Source organism: Bos javanicus, chromosome 12, assembly GCF_032452875.1.
Source record: "Bos javanicus breed banteng chromosome 12, ARS-OSU_banteng_1.0, whole genome shotgun sequence".
NCBI classification, from domain to species: domain Eukaryota; kingdom Metazoa; phylum Chordata; class Mammalia; order Artiodactyla; family Bovidae; genus Bos; species Bos javanicus.
Genome location: NC_083879.1, coordinates 23,938,209 through 23,961,924, shown reverse-complemented (window position 1 = coordinate 23,961,924; position 23,716 = coordinate 23,938,209). Strand labels below are relative to the sequence as shown.

Sequence of the window (23,716 nt, the reverse complement as noted above, 5' to 3'; positions counted from 1 at the left end):
TCTTTTTGACCTTCCTTCACACCTGACACGTGAGCTCCAGATCACCTACCCCACACAGTGTGCTAAAGAAACTCACGACCTACAATTTGGACTAAGACACCTGTACTGTAACTCATGCTCTGCCAGGAACCAGCTGCCCTTATTCTAAAATGGGAAAAATCAGTACTATCAGGTCCTTGTGAGAACTGAATGAGATAATACATGTTAACCACTTAGATTGGTGCCTGCCACATAGCAAAGTCTCAATAAATAATCAGTTCAACTATCATTATTCAACTATTCTTGCTTCTCAGCCACCAAAAGTATTTAGGCTATGAAAAAACATTGCCAGTTGACCCGTTAGAAATGACTGCTATGTAATTACAGCCTACTTTGAGCTCATCTTCTGAGTACTCTTTAAGCTATTTGCCAACACAGTCTGTCAAATGTTATTCATTCTGAAGCCTGTGCTAGACCCACTCAGAGTTTGCCACAAAAGTGCAAAGTCATACAGCATGAATTTCTTCATCCACAACACAGAAATTAATTGAGTTTACAAGAAGGCAGTGCAGTGGACATGGTAAAACTCAGCTTTTGGAGTCAGATTCCCCAGTTTTAACTCTAGCTCTGCTGCTCCTTGTACCTCGCTTTTCTCATCTTTAAAGTGAAGATGCTCATAATTTCTACTTAAAAGATGTATTTTGAGGCTTGAGTACATTAATATATGGAAAGTTCTTTCAACAGTTCCTGAAATATAGTAAGCATTATATGTTTTTTAATTGAAGTATAGTTGATTTACAATATTGTATTAGCTTCAGTTGTGTAACAAGCTTTGCTAGCATGAATTAATCAAAGCTGTTAGATATCAACGATGAACTTATTAGCTACAGCTCAGGATTCAAAGAAAAAAGGTATAATCTGTATATAATATCTTCTCTCAAAGAATTTAGAGTGTTCAGGGAGTTAGAGATGATAACGCAGCTAGAAGGCCAGGTGGTAAGTAAAATAGAAGAAGATATATGCATATATGTGGAATTTGAAAAAAAAAAAAAAACTGGTATAGACAAGCTTATTTTCAAAGCAGAAATAGAGACACAGATGTAGAGAACAAACTATGGATACCAAATGGGGTAAAATGGGGTAGAATGAATTGGGAGATTGGGATTGACATGCACATATTATTGATACTATGTATGTGTGTGTGTGTGTGTGTGTGTGCATGCTCAGTTGCTCAATCATGTCTGACTCTTTGTGACCCTGTAGACTGTAGCTCACCAGGCTCCTCTGTCCAAGGAATTTTCCAGACAAGAATACAGGAGTGACTCGCCATTTCCTTCTCCAGGGGATCCTCCCAACCTAGGGATCAAACCCACATCTCTTGCACCTCCTACACTGGCAGGCAGATTCTTTAACACTTGTACGACTTGGAAAGCCCAGTACTATGTATAAAATAGATAACTAATGAGAACCCACTGTACAGCACAGGGAACTCGACTCAATGCTCTGTGGTGACCCAAATGGGAAGGAAGTCCAAAAAGAGGGGATATATGTATACGTATAGTTGATACACTTAGCTGCTCAGTAGAAATTAACACAGCATTGTAAAGCAACTCCTGCAATGATAGGTGGGTTCTTTACCTCTAGGACCACCTGGGAAGCCAAAGCAACTTTACTCCAAAAACTTTTTTTGTAATTTAAAAAACATCTTTTAAAAAATGTTCAAAATATTGCAAATGTCCAGTGTACCACAATGCTAGAGTAGTTAGGATGGAAATAAATATTATTTACATTTTATGGGAGAAAGGAATCCAAACTTAGAAAGATGAAACAGTCACCCAGCTACTGAGCGTTAGAGGAGACTCTTGAACCTAAACTTCTAACTTGGGACCCTAGTGTTTCCACTACATCATTCTGTTTTTATTTTCCCACCATTATTTCTTTTCTCACTTGCACATTTTTCTGACAAGCCAGGAAAGAAAAATAGAAGAGAATCTTCTTATCTAGCCACAGAGAAACCAAGCTATTTATATTTGCAGCCATACTTTGCAGTAACAATTCATACTCCTATGTAAAGTTCAGCTCCTCAATTTAAGGAGTTGACCCCATTTTCTCTCAAATACTCAAGTATTTCACTCCTAAAATTCTTCCCTTTCTCCCCTGCATTATTGTTTTCTCATTATTAAAATGTTCCTGCCATCATCCTGGGCTTCCCTGATGGCTCAGTGAGTAAAGAATCCTCTTGCAATGCAGGAAATACGGGAGATGCAGGTTAGATCTCTGGATTGGGAAGATCTCTTGGATGAGAAAATGGCACCCACTTCAGTATTTTTGCATGGGAAATTCCATGGACAGAGGAGCCTGGTGGGCTATAGTCCTTGGGATTGCAAAGAGTCAGACATGATTTAGTATGTATGCACACAGTCATACTAATGTGCTGTAAATCCTATCTCCTCCAGCTTCTGTTCTATTTTCCTGCCTCATTTTATAGCCAAATTTCTGGGAGTAATTTACACTCACTGCCCCTACTTCCCCACCTCTCCTTCTCTCTTAAGCCCATTACAATTATACCACTTTCCCATGGCTTCAGTGAAAGTGCTTTTTAAGGTCATTTATGAGCTCCAGATGGTCAAATCCAACAGTTATTTCCAAGTTTTTAATCTCATGCAGCAGAGTTGGAGAAATAGATAAATAAGTGAAAAGTCAAAAGCCCTGGAGGTTCCCAGAAAAATCTGTTGATCATAGAAGCCTCAGTTATGAAACTTTATGACCAAGAAGCACACTTGGAGTCTTACTGCATCTCCAAAGGCGAATTTACAGAAGTACCCCTGAGATTTGAGACTGGGGTTAAGTCACAACTATGAGTGTGGCATAGTTCTGGAAGGTCAGGATTTGTAAACTGAGTGAGTTTCAAGGGTGTAGGGAAGATGGTGGCCTTATCTTTGGAACAGAAGAGACAGCCAGAATTTGTGTCTGGTCTTGTCTTGGAAAACATGAATCTTGAAGAGCTGCTGTTCACAGTTCTGAACTTTGATAGTTTTGTTGCAGGTTATACTTTGGCACAGGTCATCTATTTTGAGAATCATGCTTCCCTGATGGCTCAGTGGTAAAGAATCTGCCTGCCAAAGCAGGAGATGCAGGTTTGATCCCTGGGTTGGAAAGATACCCTGGAGGAAGAAATGACAACCCACTCCAGTATTCTTGCCTGGGAAATTCCATGGACAGAGGAACCTGGCAGGCTACAGTCCATGGGGTTGCAAAGAGTCAGATATGACTTAGCAACTAAACCGCCAGCAACAGTCATACTTCTGTACAATTTATCTGTTTTGAGAACCATATTATAGTTTATTTTGCAAGAAAAAGTTTTTATTCCATCTCAAAGGATTCTTATTTCTTTCAAATGGAAGGAAACTGGAAAATTTGGTCTGGATACTCAGTTACTTAGACAGCCCCTTGAGAAGATTTTGGTTCTCATCCTGACACTTGAACTCATTTATAAGCATGCCAATCTATATATTTCTGCTTCTAAGAATCAATGTTTTTAGATGTATTTTCAAGCATATGTCATTTATTTGTACAGTGCCTCTTCAATGACATAAATGGCATCCCATCTGAAGTAGAAACATTGCCATGGCCTGAATTAATAGTTGAGGCTCTAATGGTTAGAGGTTTTCTCTCACCTCAGTCTCCTGGAACATTCCTAAAAACCTAGAAGTAACAAAAAATGACTGAGAATGGAAGCAAACTTAGTGTTCTGTGGTTTGTATGATTTTACTCCATAGTAAAGACTTAGGCCAAGAGATGATAGAGTCATTTCAATTATCTTATTTTCTATTTCATAGAAGTATAGAAACTAAAGATTAGAAATGATGGATGCTCCCATTATATTCCTCCATGGGGTCACTAAGAGTCGGACACGACTGAGCGACTTCACTTTCACTTTTCACTTTCCTGCATTGGAGAAGGAAATGGCAACCCACTCCAGTGTTCTTGCATGGAGAATCCCAGGGACGGGGGAGCCTGGTGGGCTGCCATCTACGGGGTCCCACAGAGTTAGACACGACTGAAGCAACTTAGCAGCAGCAGCAGCAGACAGTAAAAAAATCTGTCTGCAATGCAGGAGACTGGGGTTCGATTTCTAGGTCAGCGATATCCTGAGGAGAAGGGAATGCCTACCTACTCCAGTATGCTGCCTGGAAAATCCCATGTGCAGAGGAGCCTGGCAGGCTACAGGCCATGGGGTCATAAAGAGTTGGACACAACTGAGTGGCTAAAACACCAGCAGTGAGTTGGCATCACTGATTATCTACCAGCAGAGAAAGACAGAAGAAAGAAAAACAATCTAAAAGACTAATAAAACTAATTAATACTAATAAAATACATTTGATTTTCCCATATGCATATTTTATGAGTCTTTATTAGACCAAGTGTGTGTGTGTGCTTAGTCACTCAGTTGTGTCCAACTCTTTGCAACCCCACAGACTTCCCTGGTAGTACAGATGGTAAAGAATCTGCCTGCAGTGCAGGAGACCAGGGTTCGATTCCTGGGTTGGGAAGATCCCCTGGAGAAGGGAATGGCAATTTACTCCAGTATTATTGCCTGGAGACTTCCATGGACAGAGGATCCTGGCAAGCTACTGTCTATGAGATTGCTAAGAGTCAGACATGACTGAGTGACTAACACACATAAGACCACATATACTGAAATATTTTCTGAATGATTCAGCAGGTATAACTATCAACTATTTTAATTATGATATTTTAATGCCCCTAAACCCTCAGAATCTGGCCTAAATTGTTTTATCCCAAATAAGTAATTTTCAAAGTTTTCACTGTATTGTGAGATAGTATAATAACAAACAAAAGTCATAGAAATATAGAATGCATTGTAGCAAAATTTTAATAACAGTGAATATAATTTTACAACAGACAGTATAAGGTCTTAAAGAATTGTACATTGATTATCTGGAGAATTTTCTTTGGCTTAAGACTTTATCTAGCAGTAATGTTGGAGAGCTCACTGCCTGCTCTATCAGCATTTGAATGCATAATGCAGAAAAAAACTCCAAGAATGTTGAACTGGGTTAACAGCATGTATTGTGATCTATCTTGGACAAGAGCCAAGAGGGCTGTTATCATCTTCTAGTCGTTAGAATATCATTATGGAATTTCTACAAATAGATAGCTATTATTTTGATGCAATTCTAATTGTAGCAGTTGCCATAACAAGCTATGTAGGCTAAGAATACTGGCAACAAAAGTGTTGATCAGATGATTACTGTAACCACTGTATTTGAGATTTTTTAAAGTTGTTTTGCAGCTTAACCAACATTTGTCTGGCATGTTCTTTCTCTGCCAGTGGCAAGTTGTATTCACTGAAGAACAGTAAACATGAGAGGAGAAACTATATGTCTTGGTGCTTTAACTTTTGCAATAGCTGTGCTTTGTTTAAAGCATACAGATAAATGCAGGTGCTTCTTGATATCCTACCCCTCTGTACCCGATAGGAAATATCGTTACTTTGTTTTTTTGCTTATTATTTTTCTGACCACACCGTTGTGGCATGTGGGATCTAGTTCCCTGATGGGGGATAGAACCTGTGACCACCGCATTGGAAACATGGAGTCTTAACCACTGGACCGCCAGGCAAGTCCGAAAATACTGCTGTACCTTAAGTTAAAGAAGATGTTCTACTTTCCTTTCCAACAGTTCATAAACATGCCCTTAAAGCAGCTGCCTGATCGTCTTTACTCATGTTATTTCCAAACTTATTTATTATTAATACAGATTTTACAAACACAATATTGAACTTATACTTTTCTGGGGTAACTTTTTCTTCTTCTCTACAATCCAGATTTTAATTGTCTATTACTTTGATTCTTCCCATGGTTGTAATTTATCAGGCAGTCATTACCTGTAATTATAGAAAATATGTTTTTATCATCTAACATGGTGGAATATTTCCAAGAATTGACCTGATCCTCTTTAATAATAGTCCTTCTGAAGTACCAACTTGGACACAATGGCACTGAGTCAAAATGTTAAAAATCCTTGTGTGTTGTAAACTTGATTGGAATAGAAATTAACTTGCAGTCCAAAAGTAAATTAGGCACTTTAAGAGTAATGTTAATGAAATGAAAGAAATAGTTTAGTCTTATACTGTATGTTAAAGCAAGGATTTATTTAAGAAACTCTGACAACAGGAAAATTTATTACATCTGTGAAAATATATTATACTTTGTTTATGTGCAATTATATAATGAGTTATTCTGAAGTCAGTTGTTTTTTTTTCTTTTTTCCTGAACAAAGTTAACAGTCATTTTCTGTAGAATCAATTAAACAAAGCTGTAGTATACCCGACTCAGCATTTACGATGACACGATAAATGACCCACCTTCAGGTCTGGTCATTAGATTAAAAGAATGTCTTATATTAAGGCAAAATCTCACTGGGAAGCCTGACTAGAGCCTGGACCTCAATTTTATCTAAGTATTTCAATGTACATCACAAATATTAAATGCATTTTCTTCGAATTCGCATAAGCGATGGATTAAGAAAGCTCTGTATAAGCCAAAAAGTAAACCCTGGGAAGGATGCCAAAAACCTAGAAGAAATCGAGGGGTAAAAATGGAAATCAAGGAGCAGACCTAAAAGGATGTAGTGTACCGTGTCTTGACTTGTTTCATCTTCACAGAAACTTGTGTCAGCTTCATCTGGAGACACAGTCCAGGCCCAAGGCCTTGTGCTTGACACTTGGCTTCAGAGTCAGTAAATAAAACTGTCTTCCAACTTCCCTCAGTTTGCCGGACTTTAAATAGCTCAACTATCCCACTATAAAAAGTCACAAAAACAATCGTAAGGACAAAGAACACCTCAGACAAAGGCATCTTGAACGCCTCCCCTGCTCTCCATCCCCAAGGCTATCTGAGCATCAGTCAGGGTCTTTATTTAATCCAACGTCTAAACAGCTATCTGTGCTGCAAACGAACTCTTGCAATGTTGACGCCAACGTACCGTAAGGTCATAAAGTGGTTTTGGATGTATCCCAAAATAGTAACTTTTGTAAAGCACACTTCATGCACCTCCTTAAAATACAATTTCATACAGAACCCCATTATATAAAGCAGACAAAAGCAGATATTCCTTAGTAGAATCTCGGGTGTTAGCCTTTGAACACCTTGAAGGAACTCTTGGACTTCTAAACAGAGTAAAAATTGTCAGAACTACAATGGAGGTGATGTGGTATAATGATGAGGCAGATGGACCTGGGAGCTAGGCGCTTGGGTTGGGAGTCTGAGCTCTCTCTGCCTTGTTCTAACTGTGTGAGACCACTTCACTTCTCCTATGTCTTGGTTTCCTCATCTGTAATTTGGAGTTATGAGAATTAAGTGAGTTAACCTGTGTAATTTGAATTGTGGTCCTGGAGAAGATTCTTGAGAGTCCCTTGGACTGAGGGGAGATCAAACCAGTCAATCCTAAAGGAAATGAACTCTGAATATTCATTGGAAGGACTGATGCTGAAGCTGAAGCTCCAATACTTTGGCCACCTGATGCGAAGAGCTGACAATGGAAAAGACCCTGATGCTGGGAAAGATTGAGGAGAAGGGGTTGATAGAGGATAAGATGGTTGGATGGCATCGTTGACTCAGTGAACGTGAGTTTGAACAAACACTGGGACATAGTGAAGATCAGATCACGGGTTGCAAAGAGTCAGACACGACTTAGTGACTGAACAACATGTGTAAAGTTATTTGGAGTAGTCATATACCAATGTTTGTAAAAAAAAAAATTCTTCCTTAATTTATTCATTTTAATGTTCTTTGAAACGAAGAGTAAGGACATGTGCTAATATAGGACACAGTTTTATTGCTAGGATATTATATTGGGTTGGCCAAGAAGTTCGTTAGGATTTTTCCAAAAGATGTTACAGAAAAACCTGAACAAATTTTTGGCTAACCCAGTACTTCCTAATAGGACTGTTATTTTGAAATCTGCTATCCATTGGTCGGTCTTATCCTAGAGAAATCAGACACCACTGTGATTCCAGACCTGGATGTGCATGTTTTATGTGTGAATGAATTCCTGTGTGATCTTTTCCCATGTGGGATATGCAATGATTACATTCATTTTTGAAGATTAATGAGAATTTAAAAAAAAACTATAAAATAGTTATTTCTAATTTAGAATCACTTTCTCAATCTGCTCTTCTCTGTCTTTCTCTACCTATTAACTTCATTAACACTAATATAGACTAATATAGTGTTAATACTATCTCTCAAAAATATTCTAGGACATTTTTAATGGCCTCTCGTAATCATTGTGCAATTTTCACTCAGTCCGAAGTAGAGATAAGCCAACCAACAATCCTTTCCCAACCAAGCTGTGTTTTCTACTTGTGTATCTGGAGTTTGAATAAAACCATCATAAATCAGATAGAATCAAAATTTAAGAAGTAATCATAGTACTGGTTTGCATTAGGTTATTTTTGTATTTTGTTCTGTTTTGTGATAACTCATAAACTGTTTATTTAGACCTTCCCAGGTGATGCAGTGGTAAAGGAATCCAGATGCCAGTGGAGGAGACTCAAGAGATGTGGATTCAATCCCTGGGTCAGGAAGATCTCCTGGAGGAGGAAATGGCAACCCTTCCGGTAGACTTGCCTGGAAAATTCCATGGACAGAGGGAACCTGGTGGGCTACAGCCCATGGGATCGCAAAGAGTTGAACAGGATTGAGCACAATTGATTGAAATGTTGAAACAGCCAGGTGTGACATGGGAGATGAAGGATGATGATACCCATCACAACGAAATGTCTGCTTGTCATTATTAATTGTCTGCTGCACTCTGGACATTTCTCTTATTCCTAGCTGACAACATTGGCTGTTGTCTGTCATTCTCTGGCTTCCAATGTAGAGTTTTGATTTTGACAAATATACAGCTGATGGTAGGGTGTAAAGTTTCTGACATGGGAGAGAAGAATAGGGCATTTAATAGCATTTATTTCTGGGGGAAATTATAAGAATTTGCATTGAATTGGAGAAAATGACTGCAAAACAGGGAAAGCACACTGTGCCACAGAGAGCAAAAAGCTCATTTTGTCCTGTATGTTCATTACCCACTGAGTTCAGACAGAACATGGCTTTTTTCTCCAGAGCCACCTCCATGATTAGGGCTCTAAAGGACGGTGGCATGGTGAAATAAAGAGCTGATTGGGAAAATTGCTAGTTGGTAGAATGCACGTTTGGAGTTTTACTGCAGATAGTGGGCTTACATAATGCTGTCATTACCTGTGACTACATCTGATGGGTCTTGTTATAAAAGGTCATTTAATTGCTGCATCTTCTCGAGGGGGGGGGGGAAACTGGCTGAAAGAATAAGTTGGGTACATTGCTAAAATAATGCCAATAGCTACTCAAAACTGCAGGCTTTCAGGGCCTTTAAATATGACATTCTTGGCTCAAAGCAAACATTTCTTCTTTCATTCTACATTTTGCATGTGGGAAACAGGCAAACAAACAGAAAACAAACAAAATACCACAAAGAGAAACTAGTTTTTTAAATTCATATGTATGAGATAATGGTTATTTTTATGATTCCAAAAATGATCTATTCATTGTAGAGTACGTGGAAAAAAGGAAAGTATTAATAAGGAAATGAAAATAACCATTAATCTACTGCTAATATCTTAAGCAGATTATTTTTTCTGTGTGTGTGTGTGTGTGCTGGGGGGATATGAGAGTTAATATTTCTATACTCTTTCATTTTAATTAAACTGTACCACATAACTTCCCTATATCATACACATATATGCTATGTATATTATATTAAATATACTACATTTATGGACACCCTATGACTTATTTATTTAAACTTTTTGCAACTATGGCATTTACATAGAAAAACTTTTAAAGTATTATGATGAATATCTACACACAAATATCTTGTACATAAGTTATTTCTCTAAGAAAAATTCCCAGAAGTGTCCATGTACTATCAAACTGAATAAGCATTTGTCAGTTTCTCAAAAACTTGACATCTCTTTCCATGCAGTTGATAATTTATACCAACAATGTGTGCCACAAATTTCACCATGTCAGCCAACTGTTATTGTTAAATACATATGTATTCATATTTATGCAAAATATATATTTGCCAACTTGAATGAACAAGACCCCAGTACAATCTCTTTTTAACCGGCATTTGATTCATAGCCTCATCTTTCTCTCTCGAGTTTAGGTAACTTGAAGAACGGAACCATCGCTGACAGCCTTGCCCAGAGTTCCCTGGAGTCTTTCCTGGTACACAGGAGATGTTCAGTAACCACTACTGACCGTGACATTAGGCTGCTAGACCAGCGGCAGACTGGACACACAGTGGTGACTCTGCCTGACTTTGAAGATGACAGAGCTAAGCTGCAGATGCTTCCGTTCACACAAGAACCACATTCTGAGAACTCATAAAGCGATTGTATGCTTCCTAATCAAGTCGTATTTCAAGTATATCAAAGTAATAGCCAAAGTAAATGAACTTAGAATTGAATCTTTGCAAAATGTATCAGGGAAGTTCAAGACATAAACAGTGTCATAAATAAGTCATCTAATGCTGGGTTACAAAAACATTTTGACCAACTCTTTGAGGATGGCATTTTTCTTAGTTTCATTCTAAAATGAGAAAACTAAGGCTTATGATAAGGAACTGAAAGATGATAAGGAGACTTATCATCGACAAGTAAGAACTTGCCCATGTCACACAGCTACTGGCTACTGGCTAATGCGTTCTGCTGTCATAAATATGAGCATATATACATATGTATGTATATACCCATACACATATAGTCATATATGTATCTATGCACATGCATGTCATGTGTATATACACAATACATGTACGTACACACATGTTAATTAATATGTGCACAAACACATGTATACATTTGCGTTAAGTGTTTAGTAAGTTTAAATGTGTACATGTGTGTTAGTGTTTCATGTTTCTGTTTGTATAGATCTCATAAAGACGAATATTTCAGAGCTTCAGAAATGCCCTGGCATTCACTAAGGGCTGACTGTGACAAATAAGATTCTGTTTCTTGAGTCTGTTCAGTTTTAAGCATTCCATGACCCAGCTTCAAGATGAACTTTCTCGCCCTTCATTAATTGCAGTATAAATACATGCAGATCAGAGAAAGTGTGTCCCGGTATCTCCTTGCACGGTGGAAGAGTATGCCAGGCGGCTATCTACATGGAGCGTCTGCTCAGTTCAGCCCCTGTCAGCAGATCCAGACAATTCTATTTGCATAATGAACTCTCTGGGCTGTCTTTAAAGCATCTGCCAGCAAAGATTAGAGAATAATCGCTTGAGGATTATTGCTGCGTCTCATTCAATGAGCTCTCAGATGCTGTCCGCTCTGTGCTAAATCACTGACCCCTAATTTGAGGTCTAAATGAGTGTTCGTGGTTTCCTAAGAGATTTTAAAATGCAGTGAACTTTGATTATCTCATTGACACCTGGAGAATGGATGGTAGGAAGTCAAGGCTAAATGGGTTAAAATAGAAGAGAGAGGGGGTATTTCCACATTAACTTATGGGCAAAACAGGCAAGAAATTGAAATGGAATCTCCAATAAACATTTATTGAATACCCAATAGAGACAAAATTGGTCATATCATTTTCAGTTCAGTTCAGTTCAGTCGCTCAGTCGTGTCCGACTCTTTGCGACCCCATGAATCGCAGCACTCCAGGCCTCCCTGTCCATCACCAACTCCCTGAGTTCATTCAGACTCACGTCCATTGAGTCAGTGATGCCATCCAGCCATCTCATCCTCTGTCGTCCCCTTCTGCTCCTGCCCCCAATCCCTCCCAGCATCAGAGTCTTTTCCAATGAGTCAACTCTTCACATAAGGTGGCCAAAGTACTGGAGTTTCAGCTTCAGCATCATTCCTTCCGAAGAAATCCCAGGGCTGATCTCCTTCAGAATGGACTGGTTGGATCTCCTTGTAGTCCAAGGGCCTCTCAAGAGTCTTCTCCAACACCACAGTTCAAAAGCATCAATTCTCTGGTGCTCAGCTTTCTTCACAGTCCAACTCTCACATCCATACATGACCACTGGAAAAACCATGGCCTTGACTAGACGGACCTTTGTTGGCAAAGTAATGTCTCTGCTTTTGAATATGCTATCTAGACTGGTCATAACTTTCCTTCCAAGGAGTAAGCATCTTTTAATTTCATGGCTGCAGTCACCATCTGTAGTGATTTTGGAGCCCAGAAAAATAAAGTCTGACACTGTTTCCACTGTTTTCCCATCTATTTCCCATATCATTTTAGAAAGAAAAAGTTTCCAGAGAGAGACTGAAAATTTCCCCTTTCACTGCTATTAGAACTCCTTTCATTATGTAAACTCATAATCTCAAAGGTCATTTGAGTAAGGTACTGAGTTAAGTAACTTCTGAGTAAGTACTCATTTGAGTACTAAGACATATTTAAGACATGATTAAGACATGACTCGATGGACATGAGTCTGTGCAAGCTTCGAGAGTTGGTGATAGACAGGGAAGCCTGGCATGCTGCAGTCTATGGGGTTGCAAAGAGACGGACGTGACTGAGCGACTGAACTAAACTGAATCGACATGTTTAAAGGTAAATAAAAGTCATTGCTTAAAAGCTATTTCAAATAATGATGAAAGTTGAGAGAAAACTTCCTTGACTGTTTTTTTAATACTCCTAATTGTAAACTCAGTAACTCTAAATCATGTATGTTGGTGCTGTTGTTCAGTCGCTAGATCGTGTCCAACTCTTTGTGACTTCATGGACTGTAGCACACCAGGCTCCTCTGTCCTCCACTATCTTCCAGAGTTTACTCAAATTCATGTCCATTGAGTTGATGATGCTATCTAACCATCTAATCCTCTGCCAGCCCCTTCCTCTTTTGCCTTCAATTTTCCCCAGCATCAGGGTCTTTTCCAATGAGTCAGCTCTTCACATCAGGTGCCCAAGGTATTGAAGATTCAGCTTCAGCATTAGTCCTTCCAATGAATATTCAGGGTTGATTTCCTTTAGGATTGATTGGTTTAATCTCCTTTCAGTCCAAAGGATTCTCAGGAGTCTTCTCTTGCCATGTAAATTCTTGATATATAATTTTTATCTATATTTATTTATTATCTAGTATGAAAAATACTTTTTAAAAATATCTCCTGCAGCCAGCCCTTCTCCCAATGTTTTTTTTTTTTTTTTTAATACACCTGGTTGTTTTGGTCTGTTATTGTCTATAAATTTAAAAATAACCTTAACATTTTTTATTGGTTCAGGAACTTTAGATGGTATATTCAATGTCTTCTGTATAAGTGAACAATGTCCATTGACTTCTGTCTCTTCCCTCCCTACACACCATCACTCCGCTTCTCTCAACTGTGCTTAGTCTCTCAGTCATGTCTGATGCTTTGCGACCCCATGGACTGTAGCCCATCAGGCTCCTCTGTCCATAGAGATTCTTCAGGCAACAATACTGCTGTAGGTTGCCATGCCCTCCTCCAGCGGATCTTCCCAACCCAGGGATCAAACCCAGGTCTCCCACATTGCAAGTGGATCCTTTACCATCTGAGCCACCAGGGAAGCCCATGAGTACTGGAGTGGGTAGCCTATCCCTTCTGCAGGGGATCTTCCTGACCCAGGAATTGAACTGGGGTCTCCTGCATTGCAGGCAGATTCTTTATCAGCAGAGTTACCAGAAAAACCATCTCTCAATTGTACCCCTACTTTAATGTATTCAACATTTATAACACATATAATTTTTTACATTTAATATTTCCATGCTTTGTCTATGGTAGTGTTTCAAACTTCAGAAGCAATTCTGCCATCTCCCTCTGAAGAGACATTTAGCAATGACTGGAGACACGGGATTGTCACAACTGGCGTGTTAAAGGCATCTAGTGAAGACAGGCCAGGGATGCTGCTATATAGCTTACAATGAACAGGATAGGCTGCTACAGCAAGGAATTTATCTGGCCCACGTGTAAACAGTGCTGAGTATGAGAAACCAGGGTATCTCTAGGGTTATTGTAGAAAAGTGAAATCCACAAGGGATAATTTTTAAAATATTACATAGGAGAATCCAGTGAAGAGCCAAGCAGCAGGTTCTATATTGTTCAAAAGAGAATTTTGAAGGCGCCAAGGCTAAATGACATTCATTTTCATAAATTTCATCACTCAATAGAAGTCATGCCACATCGCTTACTAACTGGATCACAATTTTTAGCACATTTTTGTTATTCCTGCAATTCCTAGATGCTTATTTTAATCTCATGGAAGAAAGAATTGTATACTTGTTTTTATTATGCAACCAGGATTATGCAGTTTCTTGATTAAAGGTCAGCATTGGTGATGGTGGTGATTTAGTTGCTAAGTCATATCCTACTCCTGCGACTCCATGGACTGTAGCCTGCCGGACTCCTCTGTCCATGAAATTCTCCAGGCAAGAATACTGGAGTGGGTTGCTGTTTCCTTCTTCAGGGAAAGGTCAGTATTAGACTGAAAGTTTTTTATACTTCTACATAGCTGTCATTCAAAGATTTCTCTCTCTGTCTCTCTCATGCCTTTCCCCAATTTTTCTTAGATTTGACATCTTCATATCTTAGATTCATTTTTAATTTTGCTGGTATATATTCTCATCTAATCATATCAAGAAAGAAGTAGGAGAGATGGAAAGGTTTAAATACCTTCATACTTGATGGATTAAGAAGCAACAGAAACGCAGCTCAAAAACCCCTTATCTCAAAACTTCTGGGATATTATTCCACTGTCATCAACTATCTTGTGGTCCTGACAAGAAGTTTCACGTCCATCACATTCTAATGCCTTTGGAGATGCTATCCCTTCAAAACTCTTGGTGTTTCTCTTAAGTGTTAGTGGTGCTTGTTATTATTGCCTGCAGCTGAAAAATGCAAGTTGAAGTGAAACTAAAAAGGTGTTTCTATTTTTCACAGAAAAAGATGAAGGTAGTGTTTCTGGGTTGATTTGAGAGTTCTCAGCAAGCTTTTCCTTTAGGATGTGGTCTTTTTTTATTGAAATATAGTTGATTTATAATATTGTGTTAATTTTAAGAGTATAGCATAGTAATTCAGGTTTTTCTTTTTTTTGGAGATTACATTTCATTGTAATAGAGTACCCTGTGCTACACAGTAAATCCTTGCTGCTTGTGTAGTTTGTGAACAGCAGTTTGTATTTGTTGTCTATCCTGTGTTCTTAGGGTTGCAGATTAACTGCAGCCGTTTAAGATGGTGGCCCCTTGAGCACACAAAAAAGCATCAAGGATTTCTTTTCCTCTCCTTCCTCCTTCTCTTTCTCCTCTTTCTTCTTTTCCCTCTTCTCCCTCATTTCTTCATCCTCCTTATATTTCTGATACTCCTCCTCTTCTCTTTTAATCAAAGAAATTATTTACCTCCAAATCCCCTTTAGCCAATTGTCCCTTTCATATCATTGGCCATAACTGGCAAACATTTGTGCTCAATCACTGATCGAATAGACAGTCTGTGGCTTATCTCCTGCAGTTGCAGAGTATTAATCTTCTCTTTTTGTATTGCTTTCCCCCTAGGTATCTGTTGTTGATGAGCATCAGACTGTATTCAGCTCCATCTGCACTGCCTTGAACCCCTGAAGATCATTGGAATTGGATACCCTAAATTTAGAAGTAAGTTTTTAATATATATTGCATCCTTTGCCTAAAGTGGTAACATCTGAATCCTTAATTACATCAGAAGTTAAAGATAGCATAGTGAGACTTAGCTGCATTTGATTTTCAGGTCATGTACTCAGAGAAATGAGATTATTTGTATTGTATATAGGGTAAATAGTTAAGGCTTTTTGTAGAGAAATGTGGCTGGCCATAGGTATCTGCCCACCTTTGGGGCTTCAAGCTGCTTGAAGACTTCTGGTATACCAGCAGAGAAGTTCTGCCCAAGACCGTAGATCACTCCTGACAAGAAGTGATATCTGAGCTGTGTTTATAAAGATGTAAGTCAAATATGGTTTTCAGCACTTAGGACATCTTTCATGGATTATGCAACAATATGATTTTTAGGCTTGACTGTTTTTGTATTCATAATATCTTGGTAATCCCTCTCTTAGAGTGGATGTATTCTGGTAGAGTTTCAGCTATGTAACCTTCCTGACAGCATGTCCTCCAAATCTATGCTCCCTCTTCCTGTCAGGTTTGTTCTTAAGCATTATTTTTGTTTCATTGAGCATACACTAAATTCATGGATAGGTTTAAGAAGAACTGATGTGATTCAAATGGAATCTCTGTATCCAAAAGCAATAGTTCTCTTCTGCCTATTTATACCTTCTTGGTAAACGTTACTTTCACCAAGTCTCTTTATTCTGTGTCTGGGTACATCAAATTCAAGCACGGTAGTCTGGCTTTCACTGCTCCGCATGACATGGGCTCATCTCCATGTGCAGCTTTGTTTCTCAGACCTTTCATGCATCCATGCTTCTGTCCATTCTTTTCATTTGTGCACCACTCATGTACTGAACTCCTCTTACATGTCTGTTGTAATGCTAGGCATTATGGATTTATAAGTTCATAAGCCATTCTCTTGATGAACTAGCAGTCAAGTGTGGGAAAATACATATGGAGACAGATTATTCCACACAGTGTGATGAAAGCTCTGCCAGAGCTTTGAATAAGGTGCAGTGGGAAGGGATTATCCCTTACTGGCCATTGCTCTTGTGTAAATAAGGGCAGTTCACGAGGGGTTTAGTAGTGTTTTATTATTTAAATGTCTTCATGTTCTCTAAAACATCAGCCAGGGGAAGGATTTTATTTCAGAAACAAATATGCTCCGATTTTTGTTTAGAGGGAAAAATGTGGCAGGCAGTGTGAGACAGTGCAACAGACCTTAAAGAGTTGAATTCCAAAACAGGATTCACTCACTATACGACATTTTGTTGTTGTTCAGTCACTAAGTCATGTCTGACTCTTTGAGACCCCATAGACTGCAGCACCCCAGACTCTCCTGTCCTTCACTATCTCCTGGAGTTGCTCAAATTCACATCAATTGAATTGGTGATGCTATCTAACCATCTCATCCTCTGCCACCCACTTCTTTTGCCTTCAATCTTTTCCAGCATCAGGATCTTTTCCAATGAGTTGGCTCTCCGCATCAGGTGGCCAAAGTATTGGAGTTTCAGTTTCAGCCTCAGTCCTTAGAGTAAATAATTTTTACTTTGGGACTCAGTTGTCTCATGTATAAAATAAGGACTTGCCCTAAGTCATCTGTAACAACCATTTCTGGATTAGCAATTTAGTTGCGTATTTGGCCACTATGGTAATGGCCCTTCTAGCAGTCTAGGTAAGAATATTTATTACCAGTTTCAAACAGGTAGATTTGGAATCTGGTATCCTCAGTTAAGGACTGGACTTTCTAACTTCATGTATCAGGGGAAAAGCCAGGGATGACAGGAATTGCAAAGTATCCCAGGCATTTACGGGGCTGGACACTGGAGGCAGCTGTCTGAGCACAGCGGATACAGAGCAAGCAACGAGGTGCACATCTGTGTTTGACCTCAGTATTTTTCCTCCTGGAAAGGCCACTGGCCAGAGGAAAAAGTGGCCTTCCTTGCTGGGGAAACTTAAAAGGATGATGTTGAATTGGAATTGGAAAGAGCTGTATTTGTTTTTACTTAAGGCAGAAGCTTTAAAGCTGTTGGATGTTCCACACCTGAGTCGGACTTCCTTCTCCATTTTACTCTGTAAATCCTCTTAAAGATTCTAATATTTTGTATATTTTTCCCACAGATAGTACTTTCCAAAGATAACTTGCATTTCCCTATGAATGTTGAATTTTCTTTTAATGATTACAGGATGATTAGATGGTTAGAGTTCAGCTCCTTTACTATAGTCTTTGCAGGCAATGTATATATGTGTATATGTACATGTCTATATATTCAAGCGTGCATGCTCAGTCGCTTCAGTCATGTCCGACTCTGCGACCTCACGGACTGTAGCCCACCAGGCTCCTCTGTCCATGGGGATTCTCCAGGAAAGAATACTGGAATGGGTTGCCATGCCCTCCTCCAGGGGATCTTCCCCAGGGATAGAATATGCATCTCCTGAGGCTCCTGCTTCGCAGACAGATTCTTTACCGCTAAGCCGCTGAGAAGCCCTGTGTATATAGATGTGTGTGTGTGTGTGTGTGTGTGTGTGTGTGTGTGTGCAGGCAATGTATATGTATATGTGTGTGTGTCTATATATGTATACACACTGTACATATGTAACATGTACTTATTTGAAATGGACTTGAGACTACAGTGTCTCCTATTTCTATGATAGTAATAAGCATCATGAAGTCAGTTATTTTTCTACAATTTTGGTAGCCATAATAATTAGTCCTCTCACAAAGTTACCTCAGGAACTCTTAGAAAGATTAAAACCAAAAGATAATGTGCTGATACTGCCAAAAATTCATATTGACCATGTCCCAAACTGTGACAGAAAGACCATGGCTAGAGAAAAACCTCTTGCCTGTGAAGCATTTGTAGATCTAGTGGGAGCCAGAGTTGAGGTAAGGCAGAGAAAGTGGGGTCTGCGAGGGAACAGAACCAAGCAAAATCAGGGACACAGGAAAGAGGCAACATGGGTTACAATTACACGAGAGAGGATCTGGGGTTGATGTTTTCAATTGTGATATGAATTCAGAGATTACAAAAAAAAGAATGAAAAGCAGATATAGCAGTGGGACTGGGCAAGGAGGAGGTTGTTAAGGTTGAATGCTGCTGCTAAGTTGCTTCGGTCGTGTCCAACTCTGAAGCTAGATGTGGGCTTTTCCCCAAAGTTTCATTCATTTGCTCTCTTTGGCTGACTGACTCCATTTAAAGGGCCAGAAGAGGTACTAATTGAAAATGTTCCAAGATTCTGTGATGAGAGGACTAAATGGTGGAGAATAATTCTTGTCAGGAAAAAGACAGTTTCTGGAGTCTGAGTTAGTAGAATGATCTGGTGGATAACATAGTTTTAACCAAGAATAAATTTGAATCCCAGTGAAAAAGAGATGGCTATAGAGATGATAGAGGTGCCAGAGAATAATATCTGCAAGAGACAGAATATAGGAAAGTAGCTTAAGCACAAAGAAAAAAAAAATCAAGGAAATATCAATGGACAAGGAGAGGTTCAACTTGAAAACTCTCAGAGAAAAAACAAGACTTAAATAGGGCTACACATGTCAAAGGTGAATTCTTTCCTTCTCTGTCTTTTATACTCTAAATTACTTGAAGGACAATGGGTTTACATTCATGGCAAGAGGCCAAAAAATATCCTGCACATGTAGTAACTCAATGAAAATTAAACAGAACAGTAGGACTCAGATAGGATTTTAAAATATTAGACATTCTCTCTCTTGTCCTTCTATTAGAAATTTGAAAAGCAATGCATTTACATGAAGTCCTATCAATATGGATTTATGTAATGTTTAGAAAAACATGCATTTGGTATTGTTTAGTTGCTCAGTTGTGTCCGACTCTTTTGCAACCCCACAGACTGTAGCCTGCCAGGCTCCTCTGTCCTTGGGATTTCCCAGGCAACAATACTGGAGTGGGTTGCCATTTAAAACTGTATCTGTAACAGATAATTTTTTAGTTGTGTTTCATTTCTTATCAGCAACCTGATACGTCTCTATAACCCAGTCTGTGGTCCATGGAGTTCTGATTGCCAATCACAGCCTCCAGTCACCACTACCAAGTTAGGATAGCTCTTGTGATTCAAGGATATTCTATTTCCCTGGCCACAATAATTGACCCATGGATAGTATATGATTTAAACCATGGCAATCAGGACCTTACTCTGTATTTCCCATGCTAACACTGGAGTGGAAACTCCTACAACTCACCACCTGACACCCTCACATAGAGTTGAGTGTTCTGTGGTGCTTAGCTGTGATGATGCAGCCTTAGGGCTCTCTACATCCATATTCCAACCCCGGGCTATAAAACTCTGCATAGAAGAGAATATAGACAAAACTCAGTGAAGTGGGGTAGGAATGAAGAGTACTTGGATAGAAACTAAAACTCTTCTAACTCTAGATCCTGACGTTTCTTAAGACCAACTTCACTCCTATTCTTCAGAGTTAACTAATGGAGAGTTAAAATCACCCCCTTCATTTTGGACTAAAACTGGCTTGAATCATATTGTACTTGTACATGAAAAAAAGAATTGTGACAACATTGTATTTTGAAGGTAAGTCATTGCCTCTTAGGAGACTGCATTTTTAAATTTATACCAGAGTAAATGGGTGCCAGAACTAAACGAAACACAGTAAGTATAATTCAATGTCTGATGTAATTCTGCTGATAAAAACATTTCATTTGGTGCCTTTTATAGACTGGAAATAAAAGTAGGGAAATCAACAAACAAATAAACAAAAAACTAAGTGCTAGTTTTTTCTCCCCATAAAATCAATCTGTTTACCTCTAAATAAAACATTCAGTACCAACATCCTTACTCTATTAAACCTGTTAATTATCTTGTGGTGCGCCCCCACAATTTGTGAATCAGGAATAATGTAGAAGAAGATAGCTGAACTGTTAATGTATAGTCACTCTTTAAATAGTAGCTTTCTGTGTTATAGATAATATGTCTAGGCTTTTCTCTATTGTCCAAGGTAAATGTTCCTTTAAAATAAGTTCTAAACAGCTGTTTTGTGAAGTTTAAGGTCAGCGATATTTTTGTGAAGTCACTTGTGAGAATTCATTTAATGAAATATTTTCTCAGGGTTTTTGCAAGCTAGACTGGTCTTCTGGGGATCTCTAATATCCAGTTTTTTAAAAAAGTAATGAATATCCATGACATTAGTATTCCCACTAAATAATGACTATTTTCATCTGTGTTTTATCCATAAATAATCAAAAGAATTGTATATTTATCAAAAAAAATGTAAGTGAGTGTGTAAATTCTTTCTGGGCTTCTCAGGTGGCACTTGTGGTAAAGAACCCCCTGCCAATGATGAAGACATAAGAGACATGGGCTGGATCCCTGGGTCAGGAAGATCCCCTGGAGGAGAGCATGGCAACCCACTCCATTCTTGCCTGGAGAATCCCCATGGACAAAGAAGCCTGTAGGCTACAGTCCATAGCGTCACAAAGAGTTGGACGTGACTGAAGGAACTTAGCTCCCATGCATGTAAATTTTTTCTACACCTTCATCATCTGTTAAATGTCAGCCCCTCTTTAGAGTTCTTGAAGCTGACACTAGTGGGGAGATATTAGAGAAGAAGAATGGGGAGGCATGATACATTTAATAGTTACTTGTGGTAGCTCCTCAATTGCTCTATCATGTCTACCATAACATGCCCAAGCGCTAGGATGATGTGCTATGCACAAATAGGTACCAAAAAAAATGCTTACTAGCCTGCTTGGCTATAATCTATCAAAGTCTTAACTGGTGTTCTTCCTTCTGGTTTCACCTTCTGTTTCCCTGCCCAACCTGTTTAAGAAAGTCATGCCAATGAAGTGATATTTCTGCTTAGAATTTATCATCCCTAAACTTATACACAAGCTGGAATCAAGATTGCCAGGAGAAATATCAATAACCTCAGATGACAGATGACACCACCCTTATGGCAGAAAGTGAAGAGGAACTAAAGAGCTTCTTGATGAAAGTGAAAGAGGACAGTGGAAAAATTGGCTTAAAGCTCAACATTCAGAAAACTAAGATCATGGCATCTGGTCCCATCACTTCATGGGAAATAGATGGGGAAACAGTGGAAACAGTGTCAGACTTTATTTTTGGGGGCTCCAAAATCACTGCAGATGGTGACTTCAGCCATGAAATTAAAAGACGCTTACTCCTTGGAAGGAAAGTTATGACCAACCTAGATAGCATATTCAAAAGCAGAGACATTACTTTGCCAACAAAGGTCCATCTAGTCAAAGCTATGGTTTTTCCTGTGGTCATGTATGGATGTGAGAGTTGGACTGTGAAGAAAGCTGAACGTTGAAGAATTGATGCTTTTGAACTGTCATGTTGGAGAAGACTCTTGAGAGTCCCTTGGACTGCAAGGAGATCCAACCAGTCCACCGTAAAGGAGACCAGTCCTGGGTGTTCATATACTTTGGCCACCAATACTTTGGACTCCAATACTTTGGCCACCTCATGTGAAGAGTTGACTCATTGGAAAAGACCCTGATACTGGGAGGGATTGGGGGCAGGAGGAGAAGGGGATGACAGAGGATGAGATGGCTGGATGGTATCACCGACTCGATGCACATGAGTTTGAGTGAACTCTGGGAGTTGGTGATGGACAGGGAGGCCTGGCGTGCTGAGATTCACGGAGTCACAAAGAGTCGGACCTGACTGAGCAACTGAAATGAACTGAACTGAACTGAAACTTATACAATATTTGTATATTCACTTGATTATCATAAAATATTAACTTAATTATCATAAAATATACAGCCATGAGAGAAGGCAATATCCTTGGTTAGTTCATTGCTATAGCTCTGGGAAGCTACCATGGGAATGCCATAGAAGTCATTCAATAAGTACTGTAAGAAAAAGTCAATAAATGAATCAATGCATATAGTTTGAAAGGAAAGGAAGGAACAAACATAATAAACATTAAGATGGAGATTTCATAAGAGTGGGTAATTTATTATATAGAGAAGATAATATACAGTTCAGGCTTTTTCCAGAAATCACTAGGTGATTGGGATAATGACTTTGTTATTAACTGAGCTAAAAAACTATACATAAAAGATCTCATGGCCCAGATAACCACTATGGTGTGGTCACTCACCTTTAGCCAGATATCCTGGAATACAAAGTCAAGTGGGCCTTAGGAAGCATCACTATGAACAAAGTTACTGGAGGTGATGGAATTCCAGTTGAGCTATTTCAAATCCTAAAAAATGATGCTGTGAAAGTGCTGCACTCAATATGCTAGCAAATTTGAAAAACTCAGTAGTGGCCACAGGACTGGAAAAGGTCATTTTTTATTCCAATCCAAAGAAAGGCAATGGCAAAGAATGTTCAAACTAGTGCACAATTGCACTCATCTCACACACTAGCAAAGTAATGCTCACAATTCTCCAAGCCAGGCTTCAACAGGACATGAACCGTGAACTTCCAGATATTCAAGCTGGATTTAGAAAAGGCAGAGGAACCAGAGACCAAATTGCCAACATCTGTTGGATCATCAAAAAAGCAAGAGGGTTCTAGAAAAACATCTATTTCTGCTTTATTGACTATGCCAAAGCCTTTGACTTGGTGGATCACAACAGACTGTGGAAAATTCTTAAAGAGATGGTAAAATACCACACCACCTGACTTGCCTCCTGAGAAATCTGTATGAAGGCCAAGAAGCAACAGTTAGAACTGAACATGGAACACCAGACTGGTTCCAAATAGGGAAAGGAGTACGTCAAGGCGGTATATTGTAACCCTGCTTATTTAACTTATATGCAGAGTACATCATGTGAAATGCCAGGCTGGATGAAGCACAAGCTGGAATCAAGATTGCCAGGAGAAATATCAATAACCTCCGATATGTAGATGACAACACCCTTATGGCAGAAAGCGAAGAAGAACTAAAGAGCCTCTTGATGAAAGTGAAAGAGGAGAGTGAAAAGTTGGCTTAAAAGTCAACATTCAAAAAACTGAGATCATGGCATCTGGTCTCATCACTTCATAGCAAATAGATGGGGAAACAGTGACAGACTTTATCTTTTTGGGCTCCAAAATCACTGCAGATGGTGACTGC

At 39.0% G+C, this 23,716-nt stretch overlaps 1 long non-coding RNA gene across 2 annotated transcripts in view; it reads left to right on the top strand.

Moving 5' to 3' along the window:
• Positions 1–22,595, top strand: part of LOC133258303 (uncharacterized) — a 63,890-nt gene extending 41,295 nt beyond the window's left edge. Inside the window, exons 2-5 of one of the 2 annotated variants that reach the window (XR_009739917.1) lie at positions 8,508–8,741; positions 10,213–15,654; positions 20,043–20,196; positions 20,929–22,595. This is a non-coding gene — a long non-coding RNA (uncharacterized LOC133258303). Of the gene's footprint in view, positions 1–8,507; positions 15,655–20,042; positions 20,197–20,928 lie in introns of both variants that reach the window. The other variant, XR_009739916.1, reaches the window with a different exon arrangement.
• Positions 22,596–23,716: the final 1,121 nt, after the last annotated feature.